At 43.8% G+C, this 18,551-nt stretch overlaps 1 protein-coding gene and 1 long non-coding RNA gene across 4 annotated transcripts in view; one reads left to right on the forward strand and one right to left on the reverse strand.

The window, feature by feature from the left end:
- HMG20A (high mobility group 20A) overlaps nucleotides 1-4,132 on the reverse strand; it is a 339,050-nt gene extending 334,918 nt beyond the window's left edge. For 2 of the 3 annotated variants that reach the window (XM_069624572.1, XM_069624571.1), the window contains exon 1: nucleotides 4,015-4,113. The gene's annotated coding sequence lies outside the window, so the exon portion shown is untranslated. Of the gene's footprint in view, nucleotides 1-4,014 lie in introns of all 3 variants that reach the window. The other variant, XM_069624573.1, reaches the window with a different exon arrangement.
- Nucleotides 4,133-4,220: 88 nt separating this feature from the next.
- Nucleotides 4,221-18,312, forward strand: LOC138504237 (uncharacterized). The gene is made up of 3 exons (XR_011279810.1): nucleotides 4,221-4,294; nucleotides 9,882-9,973; nucleotides 10,509-18,312. It is a non-coding gene; the product is annotated as an uncharacterized lncRNA (long non-coding RNA).
- The last annotated feature ends 239 nt before the right edge of the window (nucleotides 18,313-18,551 follow it).

Consider the following 18,551-nt stretch of genomic DNA (forward strand, 5'->3'; position numbering starts at 1 on the left):
ATTTGAGCATGATGCGAGCAGAACTGTACCAATCATTGCAAAAGGCGAAATGGGGGACATAACGAAATTAGAGGAGCGGACCGATGCAGCGAGAGCGCCATACAAGAGGTCACAGAGGACACAAGGAAGATCGATGAGCTGGTAGAGCAATTAACCTAGGTTACGCAGAACCTCGAAACCCAGACCGAAGACCTTGAAAACCGCTCAAGATCTAACTTCAAAATAAAAGGCCTAGTTGAGGCAGGGGTCACCAAGGATCTATGCACGATGGCGCTGCAAGTGTTCGCGGACCTGCTGGAGGTGGAAGACTGGTTGGGAATAGAGCTGGACAGCATACAAAGAGTGGGGTCAAAGAGGGGAGAACCTGGGACCAAGAGAAGTAGTGGTGGCCTTACACAAGTACCAGCAGAAGGAGAAGGTGCTGGCGGCTTCCAGATCAATCAGCTACAATGGCTCGGAACTTCAGCTATTCCAGGACCTAGACCAGACCAACCTGGTGAAGCATAGGATGATGAGCCTGATGTTGCGTGCCCTAATGCGGGCGGACATACACTATAAATGGCATAAAGAGGTCTTAGAAACCCTCTACTGGTACAAGCACGGCCCACAGACCTGTTCCTGGGTGGAGGGCCCCGGGAGAGACTCAACCACGCTTTAGCTCACTATGCTTTCCAAAGAGGAGAAAAGTCCATACACACATCAGTCTTTGTCCCACCCATGGGTAGTCCAGCACCGAAATGGTAGGCAATTCTCCTCTGAACAAGAGTACCAAAAGCAATCCCAGACAGGTGTTTCGGCCTGGTTGGGCCTCATCAGTAAGGTGGAGCTGTGCCTGTCTAAGCACAGTGAGCAAGGGGTCCAAGTCTGGATTCCCGTGGTAATTTAGGGTGAGAACCCAAAGAACCCGAAATTTGCATAAAGAGGTCTGGGAAACCCTCTACCGATAAGAAAACAGCCCATTGACCTGTTCTTCGGTGGATGACCCCGGGAGGATCTCAACCACGCTTTAGCTCGCTATGCTTTCCACAGAGGAGACATTTCCATACACACATCAGTCTTTGTCCCACTCATAGGTGGTCATGTTGCCAAGTATCCTGTACTATTTCAAGGTCCTGCCAGTGGGGGTTCCCCAAGTTTTCTTCATGACCCTTAAAACACATGTGGGGTCATTTATTTGGAACTGCAAGAGACCCAGGGTAGCCATGCAGATACTAATGTCTCCGAGAAGCAAGGGAGGTCTTGGAGTGCCAAACGTATGCCTCCATTTCCTTGAGACTCAAATCACGGTAATCAGGGATTGGGTCAGGGACGATCATGGGATGGTTTGGTGTCAAACTGACAAAGCAGTGGTGGGCTTGCCACTGGACAAGGTGGGCGACCCAAGGGGGATAGAGCTGCAAACATCTACCATAGCAGGAAAGGGGCCTTAGTGGGGGATTCATGGGATAAGCTGGTGCGAAGGGTGAACTTGACCACCTTCCCCTCCCCACGGACATCGCGGTTTAGGAATACCCAGTTCACGACAGGTAAGGAAAGCGTTGCCTTCAATGTGTGGGAGGCGGCAGGGTGCCGCAAACTCTGTGACATGTTCTCAGGACAGGACATTAAATCCTTTGCACAGTGTAAACAGGACTTCGGGCTAGACGATGGGGAGAGGCATCGCTACTCAACTTAGGCACTGGTTTACAAACCCAATGGTTAGGTCAAAGGCCACCAGGGATCTCACGCCCTTTCAATGGTTCACAACAACGGACAAGGGGGACAGGCATTTGGTGGGAGCAGTATATGGGATTATAGAAGAAGGGACAAGGAGCAAGGCATGGTACTATATGGAGCAGTGGGAAACTGCAGTGGGGCAGACGCTCGAGGGGGAACCTTGGACTCAGTTATGGGCAGATATCCCCAAGCTCATGCAGGCCATTCAGATACAGATGTGGGTTAAGATAATGGTCCAATGGCATCTCACCCCAGAAAAACTACATAAATTATATCCAACTGTGTCAGCGCTCTACTGAAGGGGTTGTGAGGAACTGGAATTATGGAAGCCCATCTGGTGGGAATGCCCAGTCATACATCCTTATTGGGACATGATCCATGCAGCAATTAATAGGAAACAAAAAAAAAAAAAAAAAGCTGTCCCCATAGAAAACAAACGGGTTAGTAAAATCTGGAACTTGGCACTGAAGTGGGTGACCTTTTCAATTCAAGGGGGTCACCAAAGTTTTTCCTCAGACTGAGACATTGTCCTTCATCACATGCAGCGGGACTCGTGGGCCGCATGGTGCCCGAGGAAAATGAGATTGCTGGGGCTGGTGGGAGTACTCGCTCCACCCTTCACAGGAAGCTGGGAGGAGATATGGCTGAAGGTTCTGGGGGGACGCGAGGGCTATGGGTGGGGTTTCTCAAACAGTGCAAGGCGCATACACAGGCTGGCGAGAGAGAAGGCCACTCACAGAAACTTGGGACTGGGAGCCACCTACTGAATTTATGGACTTGGTGCGTTGTTGGTTACATGTGTTGGGATCACATGTGTTTTTAATGTTGAAAATGCCAATAAAATACATGTTTTATTTTTAAAGTGCATTGTTACAGTGCAGCCCTCTCACCAGCCAAAATCATCTCCCTGGCCCAGCGCAAACACCTGCACACACATTCTTTGACTTAACATTCACTCGCTTATTCGCACACAGCATTCACTAACTCGTTGCATGAGAGGCTCTGAAGGGACCTTCCCATACATTTTATATCCCCCTGCACCTGTTCCAAATGTTTTTTTCCCTGTGCTTTGAAAAGTGTGCCTCTTTTGAAAATGGGGGTTTACTTGAAAATGCCCAGAACCCTCTTTACACCCTCTGCCTTGCGAAGTGGTGCATTTGGTGAGAAAAGCGCACCTCAATGTGCACAGCTACGATGCGCACATTAAAATGTCCTTTGTGCACAGTCCACCACCTTTTGACGAAAGTGAAGTGAATGATCATCCCATCAGTTGAGCCAAACACGATTTGAAAATCGCTGCAGGATGGTTTATCCCTACTCGTCAATTCTTTACGCTGTATGTTCATTTTAGAGATTGTGGTTCAAGGTGTCAGATGGGAATTAGGAATGGCAAAGGACATAGAGGAAGCAAAACGTGCAGGGGGTGTTTACTGTTCCTGCAGTCATTAACCTCAGATTTGCTAATAAGCAGGTATTGTGTTAAACACCATTAGCTCCAGAGCAGATACTGTGACTGGAATCGTTAGCCCCAGAGTACGTAAGGTGCGTGCAATCATTCTCACAGAGGAGGTATTCTGTCATATGTAACGGATGAGCAGGTACTGTATCAAACGTCATTAGTTCCAGGGCAGGTACTGTATCTAATTATTTGCCTAAGGGAAGGCATTGTCAGATGTAGCCGATGAGCAGGTACGAACTGTGTCGGAAGTCATTAGCTCCAGTCACAAAATGTGATGAAGGTAGTGTCTGCTGCTATTCATCAGGGTGTTGTTTCTGTGTCTGCAGTTATTAGACCTAGAACAGAAACTGTGCCTGCAGTTATCATCCACAGAAGGGTCACCCAAAGAAAGTACCGATTCTGCAGTCATGAGCCCTGGGGAATCATTACTTTCAGAGTAGGCACTGGAACTGCAGACAGTGCACGTCTGCAATCAGCCGGCGCAGGCTTAGTCACTTACACCACACCACAGTATGTGTAGTAGCTGCACAGTAGTTACTGCGTCTGCGAGCATTCTAAAGGCTGAACTGTGCCGTATCTACAATACCAACAAAAGGCTGCCCTGTGTAATTTCATAACCAGATGTTTAAAAAGTCAAGTACTTACAATTATTAATTGCAAAATGTGAGGAGTACAATACAACGAATTACGGCTTCCGCTGCAGCCTCTTCAACGTGCATTACGGTTGGAAAAGGGCTCCACTTATCAATATAACAAAGGGGTGAGAATGATCCAAGTCAATGGATGCTAAGAGAAGCGCATATAAAATTCATTGCAAGTGCTGGATCGCATACACTCACCTGATGCTGACTCGAAACTGAAAAGGAGATTTTGGCAAAGGGAGGCCTGGCGTTCCTTTCATTATCAACTGAAATACACATATAAAGTCCCTATGAGACCCGATACCATTGGGTGTTTGTTTAAAAGTTTGCCGACACTTTCTAAAACGCCTTTAATGCGTGATGACATGACCACGTATTGCTGATATTCCTTTCAGCCGTCGGACGTTTTACGTAAGACGTCTACGTGCTTAGGAAGACAATCATGTAGGAATTCAAACTCCGTGCTATGCACGGACAGGTAAATTTAGCTGCTGGTAGGTTTGTTTTTCCTATTTTGATTTTGGTTGCAGTAAAAGTTGGTCTTTGTGTGTCTTCTTGGCTGGTAAGTAGTGCCCCATAACATCACTGGAGTGGGCATCACTGTTATAAGCAGGCATTGTTCGTGCTCAACACATTGTTGTTCAAATGTACATTTTACACTTTCACAGGAAAAAAGTCATTTCCAAACTCAACAATGCTGCTGAAACTGGCTTTCACTAGTTTTCTTTGAAATGTGTGTGTTTTATTTATTTTTTGTCAGCGCACAACACCAATAATACTCTGTAATTGCCCCTTGCCTTGTGCTTTCTCACAGGTTATATTTATAAAGATGTTCTATGGCAAGCTGGTTAATCACCAATAAAAGCTTCCGTTGTGCTGACAGCAGTTATTAGGAAATTAAACTTGGTTCATGGGGGCCAACTTTTGCTTTTCACTCCTAGAAGCAGAATTACACCGATCCCCTGGCCAAACACAAGTTGGGTGTGTATATATAACATCTCAGCAACTGTCTACCTGCTGAATTACCGCAGTAACCATCTACTATAGATCAAGTCTATGCATCCCCTGATGTACTAAAAATCACTGTGTTACCAACAGTACTTTAGGTGCACCACTGTCATAGAAGTGATTTAAGGTGGAATTCATGTATATCTTCCTGCTGGGGGTGCCAGCACGGGGCACCATATGCTGCAAAGAAGCCAGGGGCTCTCGTGTCTGGCACGGCAGCCACAGGAGGGTCTCCTGCTACTTCAGTGCTGTCACTGAACTGCAATAAAAGCTAAATGGCTATTACTCAATGTTTCTGAAAGTTAGCTCGGTGGGTTAAGCACTACTATGTTAGATTCTATCTAAGATATGTAGATGAATGATTGGAATGCCAGCAGGGTGGAGTTCTCAACTATTCTAGGCAGGGACTAGAAAGGGCAAAATGTAACTAGCTGATGTTCTCTGTTTCTCTCGCTCTCTCTGTAATTTTTGGTCTCTGTTTCTGAGTTTGATTCACATTTTCAGGCATGTACTCTGACTGCTCTCTGTGCCAGCTGGGGTGGACTGGCCTATAGGGAACTTTGGAGTTTTTCCAGTAGGACTCTGCACCCTAGTTCCCTTTTGTGGGCGGGGGAGGAAATGCGCTGACTGGCAGAGTGTAGCACACAAATATTGGTAAGGTCAATCTGGTAGGTCTATAATATTTTTATATTGTACTTTTTCAATTGCAGGAACCCAAATTGACTCTATCATCCCACCTAGAACAGCAGTGGCACCATCAAAAATCCTAAAAACAAATAAGGCCATAACCTGTAGCAATTTAAGTTAGACAAAAACCATTTCACTGTTGTTCAAAAACAATTAGGAAGCATTTATTAAATCATTACATACAAATATCCTTACAAAACACTGTCTATTTCTGAAGACGCAGCATCATAAAATCTTAAACGAAAAAAATTGAGAGTCAGCGCAGTCATTCCTCTCCCCACACACCCTGGACGTCATACCATTCATACACGCCACACAACAAAGATAAACAAAAAAATAAATGTAACAATTTACTGTAGTTATTTTCTCGAAACCCAAGATCATAAGTCTCTAATCGCCGGGTCATAATTCCAATGTCTCTATTTCGTGTGCACCGTAGTGTGCACCAAAAACACTGGTACATAAAGATCAATTAATGTCAATAATCGACTCCTTCAACCCACGGACACTGATGGAAGATTGTCTGTGTGGTTCTTATCGTCGACTTGAGTTTCAGCTGACATGGTTTGCTGGAAACCAGAAGGACCAGCCTCATCAGGACTAAAAGCCAAGGTGGAGTGGGGAGGGCCTCTGGACGCTGTGAGGAAGAAACAATGGAAAACGAAGTACCCACAAACACACCGGGGTAAGGTACTTGGTACATCACAGTGCTCAATGACCTGCTGATACATGCAGTGTATATACTGGGGTGACTAGAAAGCAAGGATTGCTAATGGGGAACAGGTTACAGTGACGGACCCCCCACTGGGGCAGGTGGTCGAGATGTCAAATGGATAACAGAGGGAGAAGCGATCAGAAAGTGATACAAGCACATGGTAAACTTAAAAGCTGGCCGTGGGTAGCCCAAAAGGAAGGGTTCCCCCAGGTATCTAGTTCACTCCCGGGGCAAAAACCAAGGTGCCATAGACTGATAAGGCAGTGCTGTCATGACCATAGTGTCGCATGCCAATTGGTGAAGGAGGATGAGGTGGAAAAACGTGTCCCCACACACTCCTGCATCTACAGTCCTTGGTTGAGAAGGAAACACTCCAGGGATGGATGCAGCAGAGTGGCTCGAATCGAGGATGCCACAGTGAATGGAAGCCCTTTAGTGTTGTGCCGCCACAACAAAACGCACCTTTCTCTAATACTAAGGAGAGAGGGGGAAGCACAACGAACGGAGAAGGATACACTGTTAATGCTGCTGCACAGCCAGGTGCGCTGTGAAGAAAATACTAACCTTGGCGTCTGGAATTGCCAATGCAACCCCTGGAAAGTGTGGTCCGACTCAGCACTCGTCCGGGCAGGGCAGGCAAGTCCATTGTATTCCGGTTCAGTGGCTGACGCGACATGTCTAATAGATCGCAGCTGCAATGCCAAAAAGCGATAATAGAAAGGGGACTGAACCCCTAACATGCTGTGGAGGCTAGAGAGAGATGGAGCCTGGCTAAGGAGCAATGGCTACAAGCGGCATCCATGTTGAATGAACCAAGCCAAAGGAACTATCATTACGCCAGCAATGTGGCCCATTGTAATTCCTCATTCAGGCCATTCTTGTGGGTCTGCAGACAGTGAATCCAGGTTTGCTCTAATTTGTGTAGTCTATCAACGATTGAAAAATTAAATCCATCTCCCCTAATTTGATCTATGATGATCCATTTTAAATCCCCTGCACTGTGTCCCGCCTCTATATAGTGCGGGACAAGGGGTGCTATCAGGTTGTACGTACCTATGCGTGATTTGTGCTCATTAATGCATGTTGCCACTTTCTTGTGGTCATCCCAATATGCAATAAGTCACAGGGGCACTTAATGCCATATATGACGTTGCTTTGGCAATTGGTGAGTTAACCCAATTCCCATGAAAATTCATGGTGTTCAAATCTGGTGGTCTTAGAGGTGAATTGGCAAAGGCTGCAATTCCCACATGGAAAATGTCCAAGAAGTGGGCTCCTGTTGTGTCCCCATGCAGCTTGTAGGGTGTTCTGTCTCAATGCAGTGGGTCTTTGCTGGGATCTGGAGAGTACTGGTTTATCTTACACATTCGGACATTGTTTGAGGGCAAATATGGGGGGGTCCTGTTGTACAACGGGTGCTGGTAACCAGATTCCAGGGTTTCCCAATAAATTGTTTAATCCTTGATATCTGCCTAGAAAAAGTAGTGATACGATGCGCTGCTGTTCTGTCTCCGTAACCTGGAGGATCAATAATGTGTCTCTATCTGTGAATCGTGCTCTTTTGGCTGCTTGTTTGTCAGACCTGCGAGAATAGCCTCGTGATGTGAGTCTATCAGCAAGAGTTGGGGCATGATGAGTGTAGTCCTTTACAAATGTGCAATTGTGCCGAATTCTTAAAATGTTTCCATACGGAAGATTGGCCTTAAGCGATTGAGCATGTTGACTGGTATGTAATAACAAGGTGTTCCTGTCGGTCTCTTTACGGAAGAGGGTGGTATAAATTCTTCCTTCTTGGTGTCCGATGTTGAGGTCCAAGAAAGGAGGAATGTTTTCATTGACGTGACTGGTGAAAGTAAGATTAGACCTCTCCAAACAAATAACATGTCTTCAATATAATGTTTCCAATGTAGTACATGTTCCTTGTAGGGATTGTGGTTCCAGATGAAGAGCTCTTCAAAGTCGGCCAAATATATATTAGCCATAGAAGGAGCAAAAGCAGCCCCAACTGGTACTCCATGTTTCTGTAGGAACAGCTCCTTGTTAAATTCAAAGAAGTTTTTACACAGGGCTATTATAATTCTAGTAAAAATCCCTGATGTTACCGAATATAGAGCGAGACGATTGTCCAATTTCCCCTGTATGATTGCGAGTGCTGCATCCTGTGGGATGTTGGTATACAGTCAGTAATGTCCAACGAGACCAACAACTCTGTATCACTGTTCAAGTCTAGACCCTCAAGCGTTGATGGCCACCATGGTGTCTTTAAAATAAGATGGGGCTTGCTCGCTAAACTCATGTAGGAAACATTGAAGGTATTTACCTATTGGTTCCAAAATGTACCCACAAAGGGACACAATTGGTCTCCCTGGAGAGTTTGTGGCATCTTTATGGACTTTGGGAAGCGCATACATTGCTGGTGTCCGGCAGTCGCTGGGTGTCAAAAAATATGCATCTTCGGTGACAAGAAACCAAGGTCTAGTGCCCTATCGCATGGTGCCTGAATTTGTGCCCTCAATTCTGATGTCGGGTCTAATCTCATTTTCACATAGTGGTTGGGATTGTTGATCAAGATGTATACCTCCTTGTTCATTATCACAATCCCTCCGCCTTTCTCGGCGGGCTTAATTATGATGTCTCTATTGTTGGCTAGTTTTTTAAAGGCTTCCCTTTCCTGACCCGTGAGATTATGGTATCTAGCTCGATTGGAAAGCTTTCCAGTTACCATCTGAACTTCACGAAGTACCATGCATTCAAAGTTAATTATCTCTGGAGGTATATCATTGTACCTAGGTGTAAAAGTGGATTTGGATCTGAAATTGGTATAAGTGTTAGCATCTCTCTCTTCTTTGTCCATAAAGAATGCTCTAAGTCTCACTGATCGAAATAATTGTCTCAACTCTACCTCCAAGGCATTGGTTGATATAATTTGAGTAGGTACAAAACCTAAGCCCTTCGAAAGTATACTCGTCTCTGCCTCAGAAAGTGCATGGTCTGATAGGTCGTAAATGGGGAGTGCTAACGTGGGTAACCCCGTTGTCAGGTATTGAATGTTTGTAATCGCCCTAAGTATAGGTTGTCCATGTTCCTCCAGGGGCGTCTTCCGCGCCCCTGGCTCTGTCCTTAAAAACAGCCTGACCCAGTGGTACTGAGGAGGAGCCCGATGGAAATGCGGATTGATTTGAATATCTTCATCACAGCGTCCAGAGGCCCTCCCCACTCCAACTTGGCTTTTTCGTCCTGATGAGGCTGGTCGTGCTGGTTTCCAGCAGACCACGTTAGCCGAAACTCAAATCGACGATAAGGACCACAAAGACAATCTTCCATCACTGTCCGTGTGCTGAAGGAGCCGATTATTGACATTAATTTATCTTTATTAACCTATTTATGAGGCTGTTCCTTTCTCATGTCCAGTTTTGGGGGTGGGAGGGTACTGAAAGTTCACATCTCGTGTGGGACTTGCATTTACAGTGCACTGTGCACTCTCTCCTGGTTTCCCATTGGTACGTCCCGCTTACTAGCTGCCAGCGGTAAGTCCTGCTTACAGGCTGATTCCTAACACCCAAGAGCTGGTTTTTAGCCCATGCTCATCTATTCTTAATTTTGAAGACTCGGGTAGACCCATGTATCCTTGATTAACTGTTCGTTTTCATTGCAGCAGCATCGCTCCACACGTCAACGTATCAACCTAACCACCTGTGTCCCAACAAGAAATATCCAGTGAAGCACTTGACCCCGCCATGCAGGCAGGTAAGGATTTATTTTCCCTATGTACCATCGGTTGAGTCGAAGTGATGAAGATATATATCGGCCCTGCGCAATGGGCATCCAGGTGTGGTTTTCGCTGCCAATCTGTGGCCTAGTCCAGGACCACACTCATAAAAAAAACAATCTGTACAGGGAGTCTTCTGAGACTTCTATCAATGTGGTTATTTCTTTTTTTAATCCAACTAGTATTTTATTTTTATTTATTGATTTATTTGCAATGGGGTTTTTTCCCCAAAGCTTTTCACACGGCTCCCTTTTGAATCTTTGCATGTGGTGTTTGCCATGTTGAAATATTTTGGGGACTTTTTTAATTATAATTCTTTTCCCTCCCAGTATTTATGATCCATTTTCGCATGCAAGGTTTATTTCCATCAACCTTTTCACATAGTTCATTTTAAATCTTTGCATGTGTCATCTTTCCCATTTTAACTTTGTTTTTTTAGGCATTTTTAATTTTTGAAAGCATGAAATGGTGTTTGAAAACAAACGTGACATATGTTTTGCCATGTTTTCACAGATTCAGGTTCCTTTTTTAAATGGATCGTTTCCTAGAGGCCGAAGATGGTAGGAATCTCAAATGAAAAGGATAGGTGGAAACGGACAAAAGAAATGCAAAAACACGGAAATCTGATGACTCTTATTTGGACTTTGGGTTCACATGGACCGCAGTTGCTGGAGAAGTTAAGCCGCAATGTGTGGTTTGTGGCGCTACATTAGCAAATAACAACCTGAAGCCAACAAAATTAAGGTGGCATTTGGAAACTAAACATGCCGGTTTAGCAAAAAAGAGCAGGGATTTCTTTGTACGGCAGCTTCATGGCATACATAAGCAAAAAGACACTGTTAAAAATATGGCCTCAGTACCTGCAAATGCATTGAAAGCTTCTTACCAAATTGCGTACTATCTGGGCAAAAACAAAAAGCCTTTTACAGGTGCTGAGAAATTGATTCTGCCAACAATTCTCGCTGTCAACTGGGTAATGCTTGTTAACGGTGCAGCAGAGAAATGCAAAAGTATCCCTATGTCTGACACCACTATTTTCCGCTGCATCACTGACCGGTCCTTTGATATCGCGCTTGAAACACAGTCAGTTTGCCCTACAGTTGGATGGGACCACTGACATTTTAAAAGAAGCTCATTTGATTGCTTATGTGTGTTAATGCCATGGAAAAGAAATATTGTAGGATTTCTTATTTGTAAGCTCATTTGATTGCTTATGTGTGTTAATGCCATGGAAAAGAAATATTGTAGGATTTCTTATTTGTAAACAAATTTGGGGCAGAGCAGCTGCATCTGGGAATTGTGTGTTGGTATTTGCACGATTGGTGCTCCTTCAATGTGGTCCTAGAGCTGGGTTAAAAGTAAATGGGTTGGCAGTAGCTCCACATATATTGTGGACACACTACATGATACACTTGGAAACTTTGGCTGTGCGCAATATGGGGATTGAACTCGCAGAGGTGCTGACTTCTGTTGTAAAGATTGTATATTTTATTAAGATGCACCCCACAAGAGCCAATCTGTTTGCCACATTATGTACAGAAATGGGAGCTGAACATGATGCTTTGTTGTTTAACATGGTGGTCGGGTGGCTATACAGGGGAAATGTTTTCGCATTTATGAACTCGGGAACAAAGTGAGATTCTTTCGCCTGCGTTTAGACCAGACGAAAGAAGAGCCTCTGTGTGATTAACGCCGGCTTGTACTGAGCTTAACTTGGAGACATCTTTAGAAAAGCTACATTTTCTAAACCTCTCCCTGCAAGTCACAGAAAAGACATAATTTGCTATGAATTCAAACATATCTGCATTCGAGAAGAAGCTGGAATTTAGGAGGAGGAGGGTTGATGTCGGCATTAGCAATGCGTTTCCATTATTAGCAGTCTTGAGGAGACTGAGTATGATCTTTCATGTGTTGCTGAACTAATGGGAAATCATCTCAGAACCAGTCTCAAAGTGCTTTCCAGAGGACAATTGTAATGTCAATGACTGGGTGTTTCATACTTTCCTAGCAGACGTAGGGGCCCACCTCCCAATATACCTCTAGGCGGAACTAATGGAGCGTCAACGTGTCCGCCTACTGGACAGCCAGCCAATTCAAAAAATTGTCTTTGGGTGGATTTGGGGAAAAATGCGTCTGCAGAGTTTCCAACTTTATCCAAATGTGCAGTCAATGTACTGTTAACTTTCAGCACGTTGTACCTTTGCGAGATTGGATTCTCAGCCCTAAAGACTACTAAATATCGGTCCAAGCTGTAGGTAGAATAAAAAAACAAGCAGTACAATTATGTGGGTACAAATGAGACCAATTACATCAGCAGAGGAAAACAGAAAAAGTTAGAAGATAACAGACAGGAAATAGTTGAAGATTAGTCTGGAAAATATGAAGAGATGAGGAGTAACAAATTGAAAGAGGAAGAGCGTTCCAGTGCTTTGGGGCAAAAGAGAAAAAGAATGGAAATGAGACGAAGCACAAGGTGGCTTAGGGACAGTTAGGAGAAATAGAATCTGAGATCTCAAAGGGCATGGCGGGACATAGAACGAGAGTGACGAGGAAAGGTAAAGAGAGGCCAAGCCATTGGTGCATTTGAAAATAATTGAAAGAAAGTAATACAAAAGACGAGATTCAAAAGAAAGTAATGAAATTGAGTGTAGAGAAGATGTGATAGAGGCCCGGGGAGGTAAAGAAAAAAGAAGGCGAACAGAGGAGTTATAAATAAAATGAAGAGGGAAGAGATGGCAGGCAGGGAGACCAAGCAGTAGAGATGAGCAGTGGTTGTTATTGGAAAAATAAGAGAAAAGAGAAGAAGCTTATCATGAAAAGAGACATAAGCACTCGCAAGACGATTGTTGAACAAAACATAACAGCATGAACGGGCAACAGAAGAAATACAGAGAGAAAAAGAAAGATCAAAGATGACGCCCAAATTGCACGCTGAGAGAGAGACTGGAAGAAAAGATGGAGAGAAAAAGAGAAGTTGGAGTTGGAGAGATGGTAGAAGAAGGGAAAATAGAACCTTCTTTTTTGAGGGATTAAGATGAAGAAAGTGAGAAGACCTCCAGTACTGAACAGCAGAAAGACCATTTGAGACAAAGGGCCTCATTACAAGTCCAGTGGTAGCCGTGCCAGTAAAATAACAGGGGATTCTAACCCCGCTGGTCTGGGAAGTCAGGCGCCGGAAAAATGGTATTTCTCATTTGAGTTCAATAGGACTCAATGGGAATGGGGAACACAGATGCACCGGCACTGTAAATAAGTGTTTCTGTTACGCTCTGCTTACTGTGGTCGCTGTGCCCGGCAGGGCAGACCTGCCGGGCAAAGTGACTCTGGCAGGCAGAATCTTAGTGTTCTGGGCCGGTCACAACAGTGCTGGTAGTCTTACCGGCACAGTTGTTACCGGACCGGCACACTCGTAATGAGGCCACGAGTGTAAAACGGAATCAAAAGAAGAAAAGGAAACAAAGATCTGGGTGTCATCAGCATAAAGGTCAAAGAAAAGATCAAAGGAATAGATAAGATGAGCAGAATAGAGAGAAAAAAAGAAGAGGACCAAGTACAGAGCCTTGGGGAGCACCATAAAGTAGAGGGAGCGAAGAAGAAGAGTGTACAGCCCAAATGACAGAATAAGTCTTTTGCGAAAGATAGGAGTGGAATCCATTGAGAGCAGACCCTGAAATACCCAAAGTAGAAGAAAAGAAATAAGAAGAGAGTGATCCACAGTGTCAAACGCTGCAGATAAGTCGAGAAGAATAAGAATAGAAGAAAGTGCATTTGCAGTAGAATGATGCTGACGGAAACCATATTGCAAGAGGCGAAGAAGAGAATGAAGAGTCAAGTCAGAAGGATAAGCTGTAGGTTGAGTGCGTGTTAAGAGAGCAGAAGTATTGAGATCCATATGGGACGAAAACAATGAAAGAGTAAGGTAATGGAAAAAGAGGGGGAGAAGTGGACGGAGTGAAAGCAAGACTAAAATGAGCTACTTCAGAAGTAAAGTAGTTTGCAAAGTCAGAAGACGAAAGAGATGAAAAGACAGAAGGATCAAGAGCTTTTGGAGAAAGAATATTGTGAGGACAAGGTTGATGAGATGGAGAAATTGTGAGTTCAGATTTCTAAGCAGAGAGTAAGCCAGAGTCAAATGAAGAATGCAACATTGAAAGAGTAGCAAGGTGGTAGAAAGAGTGAGAATTTTTCCAAAGTCGCTCCGCTTTATGCAGTTTTCTGCAAAGGGAAATCAAACTAGGAGTGAGCCAAGGCTGTAAAGTTTTAGGAGTATCAGAGAAGGAATGTAAAGGGAAAGTAGAACCTAGAACAGATTGTATATAAGAATGTAAAGTACTAGCAGCTAAATCAGAGGAAAGAGCAAAAAAATGAAATGGGAGGAAGACAGGAACTTAATGATGAAAGGAAGAAGAATCAAAAGAAAAAAGAATACGGCGTGAAAAAAAGTAGTCGGACCGGGGACAGAGAGAAAGGGAAAAAGAGAAGTAAATGATCAGAAGCATAAAAGGGAGTAGAAGAGACACAAGAAAAAGATGAAAAGATTAAGTCAAGGTAAAAGTCAGACCAATGAGAAAGAAGGAAATGGAGATAAGAATCGGCAAGAGAAAGCAGAAGAGGGAATGAAGAAGTAGTGGTGGGAACATTAAAATCCCCAAAAAGGAAAAAAGTGGGAGATAACGGGAGATGAGCTAATAGGAGATCAAGATGTTCAAGAAAATCATTAGGTGGGCCAGGGGGGCGATAAACAACAAGAAGAGAAATGGTATTCAAACGAGGGAACTCTTGGAACATCATAGCCGGAAGATGGAAGAGTCAATTAGGAATTGATAAGAATTCCAATGCCACTTCTACTCCTAAACTGGCAGCGGGCATTAGAGAAGGAAGTAGAAGCAGTGTGAAGAAAAGCAGGAGTTACCGAATTATATGGGGTGATCCAGGTTTCTGTTACAGAGAAAGTGAAAATTAGAACGAATAAAGAGATCAAGAATAGAATGTTATTTATTATAAATGGAACAAACGTTTAGAAGACCAAAGTGGAATTGAGGAAGAGCATCAGAAGAAATAAGGGGGAGACAAATTGGATAGATTGCATAAGCCAGGAGGGGGTAGTACCGAAGAATTGCGATCAGTTATCCTAGATGGGATGGGACAAAACATAAAAGCAAAAAGAAGAAAAGTAGGCAGGTAAATGACTAATCGGCACATGATTTGCCACAAACAGAAATTAAATAATAAAAGCCGAAGCCTTTCAAAAAAGGGCTCTCCCGTAAAAATGAGGGGGGGTGCCCAAGGCTACAAATGTCCAGAGGGGGGATCCTTGGGTAAGCAGTCAAGAAGAAAGCATGGCTGCGCCAGTCACCAAACACAGGAAAAGGGATAAGATGTAGAACCCACTTCAATGGGATAGGGTGGCAATGAAATGGCCACAATGAGGTTAAGTAGGAGGTCCAGGGATGATGATATAAAGTCAACAGCAAAATGGTAATAAGAGAACAGCACAGATGTCAATCTAAGAAAACGGTACAAAGCTAAAAGGTTTTGTCATAGTTTTGATTGGCTGGTATGAAAGCTGGCCAAGTTTTGAAGTGTGTGGCAGACTGTTTGAGCCGCTGTGTGGTATGGTGTGTGCTGCACACACTGCCAGGTATAGTCTCAGGCCGCAGATGGTTGAAATGCCCTGATGAATGCATTTGATTCCTGCCTTCCTGCTTCTGCTGGCAAATGACGCATTGGGCTTGGATGAAAAATGACAATGAATTTGCTTTTACTTTACGAAAGCTCCAAATTAGAATTGCTGTTGTGTTTCTGCGCACATAGAATGGTTGCAGATATTGGCCATCCAATCTCTCAGTAAGAAGGGAGAATAAAAGGCTTTTATAGCCAACAGTGGACAGATGCCCCCATATATTTGTTTATCTTAAAATTTCTCGCGGCCTGATCATTGCTTTCACTTAAGTCATTGAACACCAGCCAACAAAAAAAACGTAAAAACACAAAACGCCACTCTGTAAGTGGCATCCATTAATTGTCTAACTACTGAAAGAGATTTGCATTAAAGGAGAGCCTCGATCCACTCGCCTCCCGCCCCCGCCACCTCATTCAAGCTGGGGAATATGGTTTACAGTATGAGATTTATGTAATGTGGAAAGTGTACAGGACAGGTACTCTGTTCTCAAGTTCAAGGTCAAAGCACCCCTAAAGAGGTTCTGTAAAGCTGCCCCCCATAAAAAGTGAACAGTCTGCAATTCAAAGACTGTAATTTTGTATTGTAGTTCTTTTGAATATTATTTTTTCACTGCTGGAAGTTGAGATGCGATACCTGTGAGGCACAGCTGTTGTATTGCATTTACACAATTTAATTTAAAGGACATATGGAGAGCTTGGTTACCCCAGTTGATTTTCCATTTCCCTTTCCTTTTCAGTTCACAGTAGGGCATAGTTGTGCCAGCCTTTGGGCACCGGGGACAGTGTTCTAATTCCCTCCATGACTAGTGTTCTCGTCCATCTACGTTTAGCTTATGTTCAACACTTTGGGGAAATTGCTACATGATTTAATAAATGCAAATATAAGTTTCAGGTACTCAGACAGATTACTGGATGTTCTAGTTATACTTCTGTCCCATTATCTGGTTTAGGGTCAAAGATTTGAATACAAAGTTTCGAATAACAATGCATTAGAGTCAAAAGGACCGAAGAAAAAAAGACCAAATGCACTTTTTTTGGGGGGGGTCCACCTCCAAGCCCCGGTTTTTTGGCCCAAAATCATTATTTTTACGTATACCAAAACCACAAAAAGATACATAAAAAAAAGACGTTTGGTCTATTTTTTACGGTCTTTTGACTCAAATGTATTGCATTTGATCCTTTTATTTTCGAATTAATGACTGGACACCCCATTATCTGTATATGTTGTTGAGGTTCCCATAGGGTTTTTATGCTCCTTCCATGTGGTTTGTTTTTTCCAACCCTTGCACCTCTGCAGTTAATTGAAGAATGTTTGCCTGTAAACGTTATAACTTATTTAAAGAATGCTTGCCAGGGCTAGTTGTGATCACTATAACATCTTTTATGATCATTGTTTCTGATGATCTGGGGTGAATGCTTTTTATGATGATGGTTGTTTTTTTGTTGTTGTCTCTAACGATGGGACCAGTTCATTCTTGGTCGATGTTGTGGCGCTTGGAGCTATTTTCTCGCTTTCCAGCAGCCTTGTCTAATGGAGCACTGGTGCAGTAGTAGGTGTTTTCTGCCCTGGGCTTGACAGGAGTGCTGTTAATTGCTTTTCTATTTCAAAGTGGGAGGTTTCACCAGTGCAGTTAAGGGTAGAAGACAGGGGAGAACAGACAGACTTTCTTCAGGCATGTTGCATTTAGATCATGCAAGTGCATAGAACAGTAACGGGGGGAAGGTCAAAGTTCACCCAGTCGGTGGAGACTGGGGTAAGTGCAGAGAGAGCCACTCTCTTGGGTTATTTCTAGGTGTCAGGAAGGTGAGTGGGTGTAGGGCCCTGAGGCAAGTGCGAGAGAGGACTGGCGGGGGTGCCAGAGACCTGTGAGACTCTGAGGTGCACCCAGCAGCCAGTCAGCAAGCTGTAAAGAAGAGGAGGGAGAGAGCAGAGAGCTAGGTTAGCAGGGTAGAGGGAGAGAGATGGAAGAGGAGAAGAGGAAGGTCTTGAGGAGTTTCCAGAACTTAAGAAGGTCAGGCTCAACTGCCTATTAAGAGGTTTCCTCTAGGAATAAAACTCACCCTTTCTATTCTCTTCCTTTAGGGGGCAACTTTGAACTGATGTAATACTTGTTGTCCTGAGGAAAGCGGATATCCTTTTCACAGCCGAAACCTAATTCGCCCCTGCCTCACTCTCCGGCTACGCTGGAGTGGTGCGCTGTTCATGGAATATTACCAGCACTTATACGTAGACCCTGACAAGACTCAACAGCCATTGAGATATAAACGTTATGGATTACAATCTGTTTAGTCATACAGATGATCTTTTGTGTCTATATGAATAAGTAATAGAGACTTAATGTAAAGCTGAACATTGTGCAGTTGAGATACTCAGCAGAACACGTTCTGTACCGTACATGCTAATTAAGCTATTAACCTTGATTATTGTTCTGCAGTAAAATTGTTTAGTCTTAGTATCCCTATACTGTACTTTCTAATTTTTTCTTTCACTTTTTCTTTTTCTTTATGCTTTCTGACTTCCTGAGACAGACATGCGGAGTCTTGAAGAAAGAGAAGGGTCTTTATTTGACTTGTAAGCAAAATCAGGAATTGTTGTTCAAAAATAAAATAAATAAATCGGAGTTCTTCACAGTAAGATTCTTCCTCTTCTCTTTCTGTTAATTTTTCACGCAGTGTTCTTTTCCTGGTTCTTTACAGGGATGCAGTAAGGACCTCTGGCTAATCTTCTCCTTTTAGTCTTCATACGCCCATAAGCCTCCCGCAGCTCCTGTCTCCATGTCTGGTTGGCTCTGCAACAAAACCGAGAGTGAACCGACATCCCCTTCATACCACTGGATTTATATATACAGCGTTTAATTGGCCAATCAGAACCCG

This window comes from Ambystoma mexicanum, chromosome 11 (assembly GCF_040938575.1).
Source record: "Ambystoma mexicanum isolate Mex_15411 chromosome 11, UKY_AmexF1_1, whole genome shotgun sequence".
Classification (NCBI taxonomy): Eukaryota; Metazoa; Chordata; class Amphibia; order Caudata; family Ambystomatidae; genus Ambystoma; species Ambystoma mexicanum.